Source organism: Nicotiana attenuata, unplaced genomic scaffold (genome assembly GCF_001879085.1).
Source record: "Nicotiana attenuata strain UT unplaced genomic scaffold, NIATTr2, whole genome shotgun sequence".
In the NCBI taxonomy this organism is placed as follows: Eukaryota; Viridiplantae; Streptophyta; class Magnoliopsida; order Solanales; family Solanaceae; genus Nicotiana; species Nicotiana attenuata.
In genome coordinates, this window is record NW_017673484.1 from 85280 (window position 1) to 96040 (window position 10761).

The 10761-nt window shown below is 41.9% G+C and overlaps 1 long non-coding RNA gene across 1 annotated transcript; it reads right to left on the reverse strand.

Moving 5' to 3' along the window:
* Nucleotides 1-8835: 8835 nt before the first annotated feature.
* Nucleotides 8836-9685, reverse strand: LOC109216490. The gene is made up of 2 exons (XR_002066498.1): nucleotides 9575-9685; nucleotides 8836-9099 (listed from the first exon to the last, which is right to left on the reverse strand). It is a non-coding gene; the product is annotated as an uncharacterized LOC109216490 (long non-coding RNA).
* Between the last annotated feature and the right edge of the window lie 1076 nt (nucleotides 9686-10761).

Consider the following 10761-nt stretch of genomic DNA (forward strand, 5'->3'; position numbering starts at 1 on the left):
GTATTCTTCGCACTATGGGCATAGTAGAGTCTAGTGGGGTTTCCTTCACTGCCTTCTAGCTTCGAGGAGCCGCCTATGATTAGTGGCACACTTATGAGATAGACAGTCCAGCCGAGGCTGCCTCGCTGACCTGGACCCAGTTCTTAGATATTATCATGAGAGAATTTGTCCTTCAGAGTCTTAGGGACGCATGGCGCGCAGAGTTTGAGCATTTTCACCAGGGTGCTATGACCGTTTCGGAGTATGCTATCCGTTATACCAGGTTGGCCAGGTATGCGTCGGCCTTGGTTGCTATAGTTCGTGAGAGAGTTTGCAGGTTCATTGAGGGTCTTATCCCACCCATCAGATCTAGCATGACTCGAGAGTTGGAAATGGACATTCCTTATCAGCAGGTAGTGAGCATTGCTAGGAGGATCGAGGGTATGCTCGCCAGGGAGCGAGGGGTAAGAGAGGCCAAGAGGTCTCGAGAGTTGGGCCACTATTCTGGTGCCCGTACCCCAGCAGCAGGTCATCATGGCAGAGGTTATATGGGCCGCTCCATTCATTCAGCTCTTCCAGCAGCCAGCAGTGCTCCAGCTCCACCTATACCTCAAGAGCCTTACTATGCACCTCCAGTTTTTAGCGCGCCTCCTGCGCGGGGTGCTTCCAAAGGTCAGTCCAGCAGACCTGGCCATAGCCAGTCACAACCACCGCGTCCTCCCAGAGCTTGTTTCGAGTGTGGTGATACACGCCACATGGTTAGGGACTGCCCCAGACTTGGTAGGGGTGCATCTTCACAGACTGCTCAGCCACAGCGTGCTCCTCAAAGTTCTCAGGCCATGGTCACAGCTCCAGCTGCCACCCCATCTGCCCAGCCGGCTATGGGCCAGGGTCGGGGAGGTAGAGGTCTCCCGCGAGAGAGAGGCCAGGCCAGATATTATGCTATTCCTGCTCGTACCGAGGCTGTTGCCTCCGACTCTGTCATTACAGGTATTATACTGGTTTATCACAGAGAGGCATCAGTTCTATTCGATCCGGGCTCTACTTATTCTTATGTGTCTTCTTACTTTGCTCCGCATTTGGGTGTGCCTCGGGATTCTTTGAGTGCCCCTGTTTATGTTTCTACTCTTGTGGGGGATTCTCTTGTTGTGGACCGCATTTATCGGTCATGTCAGGTTACTATTTGTGGTTTTGAGACCAGAGCGGATTTATTGTTACTTGGTATGGTTGATTTTGATATTATCTTGGGCATGGACTGGTTGTCGCCTCATTTTGCTATTCTTGATTGTCACGCCAAGACTGCGACGCTGGCTATGCCAGGTATTCCGCGTGTTGAGTGGAGTGGTACTTTAGATCACACTCCCAGTAGAGTTATCTCTTTCCTTAAAGCTCAGCGTATGGTTGAGAAGGGGTGTGACGCATATTTAGCTTATGTGAGAGATGTCAATGCTGATACCCCTTCTGTTGATTCAGTCCCAGTGGTACGTGGTTATCCCGATGTGTTTCCAACTGATCTTCCGGGCATGCCGCCCGATGTTGGTATTGATCTGTTGTCGGGGACTCAGCCCATTTCTATTCCTCCGTATCGTATGGCTCCTCCTGAGTTGAAGGAGTTGAAGGATCAGCTGCAGGAATTTCTTAATAAGGGTTTTATTCGCCCCAGTGTTTCACCGTGGGGTGCTCCTTTTTTGTTTGTGAAGAAAAAGGATGGTTCCATGCGTATGTGTATTGATTATCGCCAGTTGAACAAGGTTATAGTAATAACCGCTATCCTTTGCCTCGTACTGATGATCTGTTTGACCAGCTTCAGGGCGCACAGGTGTTTTCTAAGATTGACTTGTGCTTAGGTTACCATCAGTTGAAGATTCGGGAGCCAGATATCTCGAAGACTGCCTTCAGGACTCAGTATGGTCATTACGAGTTCCTTGTTATGTCATTTGGGCTTACCAATGCCCCAGCAGCTTTCATGCATTTGAGGCACATTGTGTTCAGGCCATATCTCGACTCGTTTGTTATTGTTTTTATTGATGATATTCTGGTGTATTCCCGGAGTCGGGAAGATCATGAGCAGCACCTGAGGACCGTGCTTCAGACCCTGAGAGAGAAGAAGTTATATGCAAAGTTATCAAAATGCGAGTTTTGGTTGAGTTCTGTGGCATTCTTAGGCCACGTGGTTTCGAGTGAGGGCATTCGGGTGGATCCGAGGAAGATAGAAGTCGTGCAGAGTTGGCCCAGGCCATCCTCAGCTACAGATATTCGCAGTTTCCTTGGTTTTGCGGGCTACTACCGTCGTTTTGTGGAGGGATTTTCATCGATTGCGGCCCCTATGACTAGATTGACCCAGAAGGGTGCCCCATTTTAGTGGACAGAGGAGTGTGAGGCGAGCTTTCAGAAGCTCAAGACAACTTTGACTACAACCCCAATTTTGATATTGCCTACCGGTTCGGGGTCTTACACTGTCTATTGTGATGACTCGAGAGTTGGCCTCGAAGCAGTGTTGATGCAGGACGGTAGGGTGATTGCCTACGCGTCCAGACAGTTGAAGATACATGAGAAGAATTACCCTGTCCACGACCTTGAGTTAGCTGCTATTGTTCATGTCTTGAAGATCTGGCGTCATTATTTGTACGGTGTGCCTTGTGAGATCTATACTGACCACCGGAGTTTGCAGCACTTGTTCAAGCAAAAGGATCTAAATTTGCACCAGAGGAGATGGTTAGAGTTGTTGAAGGACTATGATATTACTATTCTGTATCACCCAGGCAAGGCCAATGTAGTGGCGGATGCCTTGAGTCGTCGGGCGGAGAGTTTGGGGAGTTTGGCATATTTACCAACTTCGGAGAGGCCTATGGCGATGGATGTTCAGGCCTTAGCCAGCCAGTTTGTGAGATTGGATCTTTCGGAGCCCAGTCGGGTTCTCGCTTGTGTGGTTTCCCGGTCGTCTTTATTTGATCGTATCAGGGAGCGGTAGTATGATGACCCTCATTTACTTGTCCTTAAGGACAAGGTTCGGCATGGTGATGCCAGAGATGTGACCATCGGAGATGACGGGGTATTGAGGATGCAGGGCCGGATTTATGTGCCCAATGTCGATGAGCTTCGAGAGTTGATTTTAGCAGAGGCCCATAGTTCGCAGTATTCCATCCATCCGGGTGCCGCGAAGATGTACCAGGATTTGAGGAAGCACTATTGGTGGAGCGGATGAAGAAAGATATAGTTGGGTATGTGGCTAGATGCCTCAACTGCCAGCAGGTGAAGTATGAGCACCAGCGACCGGGTGGGTTGCTTCAGCAGATAGAGATTCCGGAGTGGAAATGGGAGCGCATCACCACGGACTTTGTATCGGACTCCCACGGACCTTGAAGAAGTTTGATGCCATTTGGGTTATTGTGGATCGGCTGACCAAGTCCGCTCATTTCATTCCTTTGTGTACCACTTATTCATCGGAGCGGTTGGCGGAGATTACGGGAGATCGTCTGTCTGCATGGTATTCCAGTTTCTATTATTTCAGACAGAGGTACTCAGTTTACATCGCGGTTCTGGAGAGCCGTGCAACAGGAGCTAGGTACTCGGGTGGAGTTGAGCACATCATTTCACCCCCAGACGGACGGATAGTCCGAGCGCACTATTCAGATTCTTGAGGATATGCTCCGTGCGTGTGTGATTGAGTTTGGAGGGTCTTGGGATCAGTTCTTGCCATTGGCGGAGTTTGCTTACAATAACAGTTATCAGTCCAACATTCAGATGGCGCCGTATGAGGCTTTATATGGTAGGAGGTGTAGATCTCCGGTGGGTTGGTTTGAGCTGGGTGAGGCCAGTCTATTGGGCACAGAGTTGGTTCAGTATGCATTGGAGAAGGTTAAGATGATTCAGGATAGACTCCATACAGCCCAGTCCAGGCAAAAGAGCTACGCGGACAGGAAGGTTCTTTATGTTTCGTATATGGTTGGTGAGCGGGTTCTGCTTCGGGTTTCGCCTATGAAAGGCGTCATGAGGTTTGGGAAGAAAGGGAAGTTGAGTCCGAGGTTTATTGGCCCTTTTGAGATTTTGAGGCGAGCTGGGGAGGTTATTTATGAGCTTGCCTTACCTCCCAATTTGGCCGGGGTTCATCCGGTATTTCATATTTCGATGCTCCGGAGGTATCACGGTGACCCGTCACACGTGTTGGATTTTAGTTCAGTCCAGTGGGACAAGGATCTATCCTATGTTGAGGAGCCAGTGGCTATATTGGACAGGCAGATCAAAAAGTTGAGGTCAAAGAACATTGCTTCAGTAAAGGTTCATTGGCGGGGTCAGCCGGTCGAGGAGGCGACCTGGGAGACCGAGCAGGATATGCGCAGTAGTTACCCTCATCTTTTCACTACTTCAGGTATGTCTTTATGCTCGTTCGAGGACGAACGAATGTTTAAGTGTAGGAGGATGTGACGACCCGGCCGGTCGTCTTAAGAATTAATGCCCCGATCCCCTATTAACTTCTCTCCCCAAGTCTATTTATGCTAATTTGAATTGCCGGGATGTTCGGTTTTGAGTTTCGGAGAGTTTTGGGACACTTAGTCCCTAAATGAGAGCTTAAGCGTTGGAAAGTTGCGTAGTCGGAACAGTGTGAAGACAGCCTCGAAATGGAAATCCGATGGTTCCGTTAGCTCCGCTAGGGGATTTCGGGGTTGGGAGCATGTTCGGAATGTGTTTTGGAGGTCCGTAGCTGATTTAGGCTTGAAATGCCGAAGTTTGAATTTTTGAAGTTTCCGGTCCGATAGTGAGATTTTGATCCGAGGGTCGGAATGGAATTCCGGAAGTTGCAGTAGCTCTGTCATGTCATTTGGGATGTGTGTGTAAAATTTCAGGTCATTTGGATGAGGTTTGGGTAGGTTTTTGATCGAAAGCGTGTTTTGTTAGAATTTGAAGTTCTTAGGCTTAAATCATTGGTTAATTCGAGTTTCCGACGTTGTTTTAGGTGGTTTAAGGGTTGGTACAAGTTTGAATGATGTTATGGGACATGTCCGTAGGTTTGGTTGAGGTCCCGGGGGCCTCGGGTGTGTTTCGGATCCTCAACGGGATATTTCCTCCTATTTTTGAACTGTTGGTTCTGCTTCTGGTATGCCTCTATCGCGTTCGCGAGCTGCCCTTCGTGTTCGCGAAGGCTTAATTTGACCACCTGGAATTTTTCTCTTCGCGTTCGCATAATCCTTCCCGCGTTCACGAAGCCCCGCTTACTTCCCCATCGCGTTCGCGTAAGCTGTCACGCGTTCGTGTAATTGCGCTAGTCCGTTCATCGCGTTCGCGAATGCTCTCACGCGTTCGCGTAGGGTATATCCTGGACCTCGCTATTTTTCTTCATCGCGTTCGCGTTCCAGACGTCGCGTTCGCGTAGCTTCGTGATCCCAGGCCTTCACGTTCGGGTTATCCCCCTCGCGATCGCGAAGGGCATTTTTGGCAGCTTTAATTTTTCTTCTTCGCGAACGCGACCTTACATCCGCGTTTGCGATGCATAATGGGCCTGGGCAGTTATAAACATTTCAAAACTGAGGGTTTGCCATTTTTATAAAAACACAAGCTTGGGAGCTCGGATTTGGGAGAGATTTCGAGGGCAACGATTGGGTCATGATTCTCTACTCTCTTATGCTTACAACCCACTAATCTAATCACGAATTCCTCCTTAATTTCGGATATTTGAATGAAAAATGGGGAAAACCTCATAGACCAAACTATTGAGTTTTGAGTGGGTGTTTGACCTCCGATTTGGGAGATTCTTATATGGTTAGACTCGTGAGAGTACGAGGGTTCTAAAAATATGCAAATTATCCGGTTCCGAGATGTTGGCCTGAGGGGCATTTTGGTCATTTTACTTAAATTCGCGTCTTAGCTTTAAATTAAATAGTAGAATCAGTTGCTTGAGATATTATTTACGATATGTAATTGAATTGAATAGATTTGGGCCATTTGGAGTCGGATACTCGTGGCAAAAGTGTGGTTTCGAGTTGATTTTGGAGCCGGTTTGAGGTAAGTGGCTTGTCTAACCTTGTGTGGGGGACCTTCCCCTTAGGATATGATATTTGGTAATTGAATGCCTTGTACGTGAGGTGACGAGCGCGTACTTGAGCTAATTGTTGAAAATGCGATTTTACTTAAATATTTAATCTGCGTTTCTTTCTTACCTGCTTTATTCCATTTGCAATTATAGCCTGTGTTAGATTAGAAAAGCATGCTTAGTTGATCTAAATTGCCTATTATCTTAAGTTGCTTTGTTTGTACTACATGAAGCATGTTAGGCTAGAACTACCTGTTTGCCTTGTATTTTTGAACTTCATTTCTGAATATCTTCTTGTTGTGACTGCGTATTCACATTGGGACTACGGATGTGGGATTCTGGTAGCTCCCCCCCCCCCCCTTGTTTATTTACTTTGGGACTACGGGTTAGATTCCCGGTAGATCCCCCTGCACATTTACTTTGGGACTACGGATTAGATTCCCGGTAGATCCCCCTGCACATTGATAGTTGGACTACGGTATAGCATCCCGGGAGATCCTTCGGATATACTCATATGATGGACTACGGGACGGTGTCCCGGGAGCTCCTTGGACAGTTGATGAAATAGACTACAGGACGGTATCCTGGGAGATCCTCGTTGTTGGTATTGATATTGAGCTGTTTTACTCTGTGTTATCTTATTCCCTGCATGTTAATTGTTGCCTTGTCTAACCTGTCTTACTTCGTAGCTGTACCCATTACCTCCGTTTATTTCATGCCGTTGCAAGACTTATTATTTTGTTTATTCTCAGTAGGGCCCTGACCTTCCTCGTCACTACCTAACCGAGGTTAGGGTTGGCACATACTGAGTACCGCTGTGGTGTACTCATGCCGCTTCTGCGCATGTTTTTCATGTGCAGATCCAGGTACTTCATCCCAGGCGTATCACTCTCGAGGCGGAGAGATCTAGCAGAGACTTCGAGGTACATCTGCCGCGTCCGCAGACCAGGAGTCTCTATCTTATTCTAGCTTTACCAGTTAGCTTTTCCTTTCGTACTTTTGCTTTAGACATTCTGGAGTTAGAGCCGTGTATTACTTTCCGTTAGCCTGTGTTCCCGTGAGTTTCCGGGTTTTGGGATGATATTGTAGGCTTCCGCGCTATTGAGTTGTATATGCCGAGCGGCATTTATATATAGTTTTCCTTCTAGTTGTTTAGTTTAATTAATTGTTTCCGCAAGTTATGTTATTTCCGCATTTTTAGGCTTACCTAGTCGTAGGGACTAGGTGCCATCACGACATGTTCACGGAGGGCGAACTGGGGTCGTGACAACAGAATTCCTTATCTAGAATTTCTGGTTCGTAGGCTCTTAAAAAATAAAATTTCCTCGATTTGGGATTTAAAATATACCGATGACTTGGGACACCAAATAAATTATCCCAAGTGGTGACTCAAATTTAGAATAAATAATCCCATTTTAGATAATGTCACTTAAATTGGAAAAACTCTCATATACCCCCCCTCGGGTGGTAAAAAAGGAGGTGTGACAGCTCTGGCGACTCTGCTGGGGACAAGAACCCAGAACTTTCGATTCAGGGTTCAAGAATTCGAGCTTGTTAATGTGATTTTATTTGGCTTTATTGTTGATATTACTGCATTTTGTGGACTTAATGTGCTAATTGTCATTTACCTCTTTGATATTATTTGGACTGTATTTAAAATGTCTTCTTACGCCTCCCTTCTGAGTCTTCTGAAAAAATGGCACTCACGTTCGGGTGGCCTACTTTTCTGTTAGAGTTACACCAAATACAACGGGGCTGGGCAAGCAACAAAGCCGGGCAGACTTTCATGCTCCCGGTACGTTTCCCCCTCCTCGACTCGAGTTTGTCCGCTCGGGTAAGCTATGTATAGAACATAAACCCAGGTTTTAAAACCTAGAATAACTCAGCCTCACGCCGGATCCCTAGTAGGAACGATTATTTGCATCACGTGCATTTGACCTTGGGGACTCAGCATAGAGGTTGGGTTTGTCTAGGACAGGTGTACCCAAAATAAAGACCATTAAGATGCATCCTACGTGCTATGTGAATATTTATATGTTTCGGCTTGCATGTAGACCGGCTAGGAAAAGGAAATGAAGAGAAAAACAAAGAGTGAGGTAGGATAGAGAATTTACCCGGGTCTAAAAAAATCTCGGTATTTAAAAATATCTCGAAACTCTGCCTAAATTTTTGAAAAGATCTTTTAAACATTTTGCATATGTAGCTACAAAATATATTGTAGCTAAATATAAAATTTCACTAGCTAAACCCTTTAGCCACAATAATTTTTTCCGTAGCATTCGTAGCAAAATGTAGCGTAACTAAAAGCTAGCTACAAACTTTATATGATCCGGCTAAGAAATAATACTTATTGCTACGAATATGCTCTGCATTGTAGCTATATTGATAATACTTTTTTTCTACGAAATATATACTCATAGAAAATAATCTTAGTCTTTTGGCACGACAAATAAACTATATAGCAATCTTTATATTTTTCCACAAAGTATTTTACTGTGGCAAAAGACTTAATTTGTTTGCCACAGAAATTCAACTCTTGTGGCTATTTTTATATTTTAGTTTCGTGACAATAGTATTTTTTTTAGCTACAAGTTCAAAAATTCATAGCTATGAATTGAAGTTTTTGCCACAAATATTTAGATAGATAAGAATCCATTCTAAATTTATAGCTAAAGATTTCTTCGTTTGCTACTAAAAGTGAGAATGTATAATCATATATTTGTTATGTGATATATATATATATATAAAACCACGAATTCAAACTTTTGTTGCCACAAATTAAAGAATCTGCTACAAGAATAACTTGTCACAATATTTTTAATAGTAGCTAAAATCCCAAATATTTTAGATTCCAAAACAAATTCAAAGTTACACATAAGGCTGTTAATAAAACACACACACACACACACACACACACACATATATATATATATATATATATATATATATATATATATATATATATATACAATTCTTCTACAAAACCATCAAGCTTGCTTGAGACACCGTCCTCTTCTTTTACTCATCTTTGGGTCTTTAACTGCACCTTATCTTGGTCTTAACTAGTCATTACTCTAATTCCACCAACTTACCTGTCAATGAAAACATATTTTAACACCAAGCAAATGTAACTGATCATATATGTTTAACAGGTACAACTGAATTAAAACTTTAACACGGAAGTAAGTTCGATTAGCAAAAATGTTGATAAAATTTCAAGCAGACAAAAAACATATCTTGATAAATATTTTTACAAGAATTCTAACAGATAACAAAAGAAAAAAAAGCAACAAAAGAAGTAAAAAAGAAAATTTTGAACACTTTTGAAACAACTTAAATGATCTTCATCACAATTTTGTAATATTGCTTTTCGGTTACAGCCGATGGACTATGGCTCCTCCCAACATTATAACTTCAAAATCTTTAAATTCCCAATCGCTACTTATTAAACAAAAAAGATACAATATCTATCAAATTGCTGGAATAGTCTACAAAATTGTACCCAAAAATCCAAGTGAATACGTATAAAAAATTCGGAAACCCTAAAATATAGAGATATGGGCTTACCTTTTCTGTCTAAGAATAAAAAAGCGATGGGTTAAAGAATGGAATGGAAAAGTGGGGAAAGGGAGGTGACGGCGTGAGAGAAGGGAAGTCAGACTAGTTTAGGTTTTAGGGATTTGCTTTGGGCTATATAGCCTTTGTCCTTTTCTTACTTTAATATACTCCCATCGGTCTAAAATAAGTAACTTTTTAGGTATTCTCATACAGATTAAGAAATCCACCTTTTAGTATTAATTAGCAATAGAGTTGACCATATTAATCTTGATTATCTCACATAAACACTCCTAACACATATTCCAACACTATTTACTCCATGGACAATGTAGGAAAAAATAATTAATTCATTCTTGAAATCTGAAAAAATCACGTATTTTTGGACCACAAGAAAAAGGTCAAAAAATCACTTATTTTGGACCGGAGGGAATATACTAATATATATTTTTACTTTCTTTTATTTCTTAATCAATACACGCAATATATTAAATGCAAAAAAATGTAAGTGTTAACAAATATGACTCAAAAGCTTACCCACCAAAAAAACAAAAAGAATAAATATTTAATTTATAATAATTAACATAGAAACAATAAACTATTTAAAAAGAATAAATATATTCTAAATTGCCTTTTTTAAAGCTTCCTTCGTACTATATGATATTGTTAGTTTGTTATATGCTGCTATTTCAATTATATCAATTTTTAATTTTTTGTGCTTAATTAGATTTATGATAATTATTAAGTTATTAAAATAGCATTAGACCATTAATTATGCTTATTCAAATTGAATACAATTAGATATCACATATAATACTTTGTAATACAATTAGATTATATTAGAAAGTCCAATGTAATACTTTGTTTAGTATGAATTATGATATACTAGTTAATTTTTTTTATAAACTTATTTATCAACAATATTTAATTCTTAGAGTTTTGAAATAAACAATAATAACATTGAAATTATTTAAATTTATAAAATATTCAATAATAGTCATAATAGAGACACTACCCCTTCTTGTATAGTTATATTAAATTCTTAATTCTTTGATTCGATGTATAATATAAATAATTTGTTGTACAATTTAATTGGTATAAGATTATATTTGTTTAAATTCGATGTTATTAGGCATGATATAGGTTCATTGGTATTTAATTATAATTGAAAGTTATAGGTAAGACTTGTTTAATAAGAA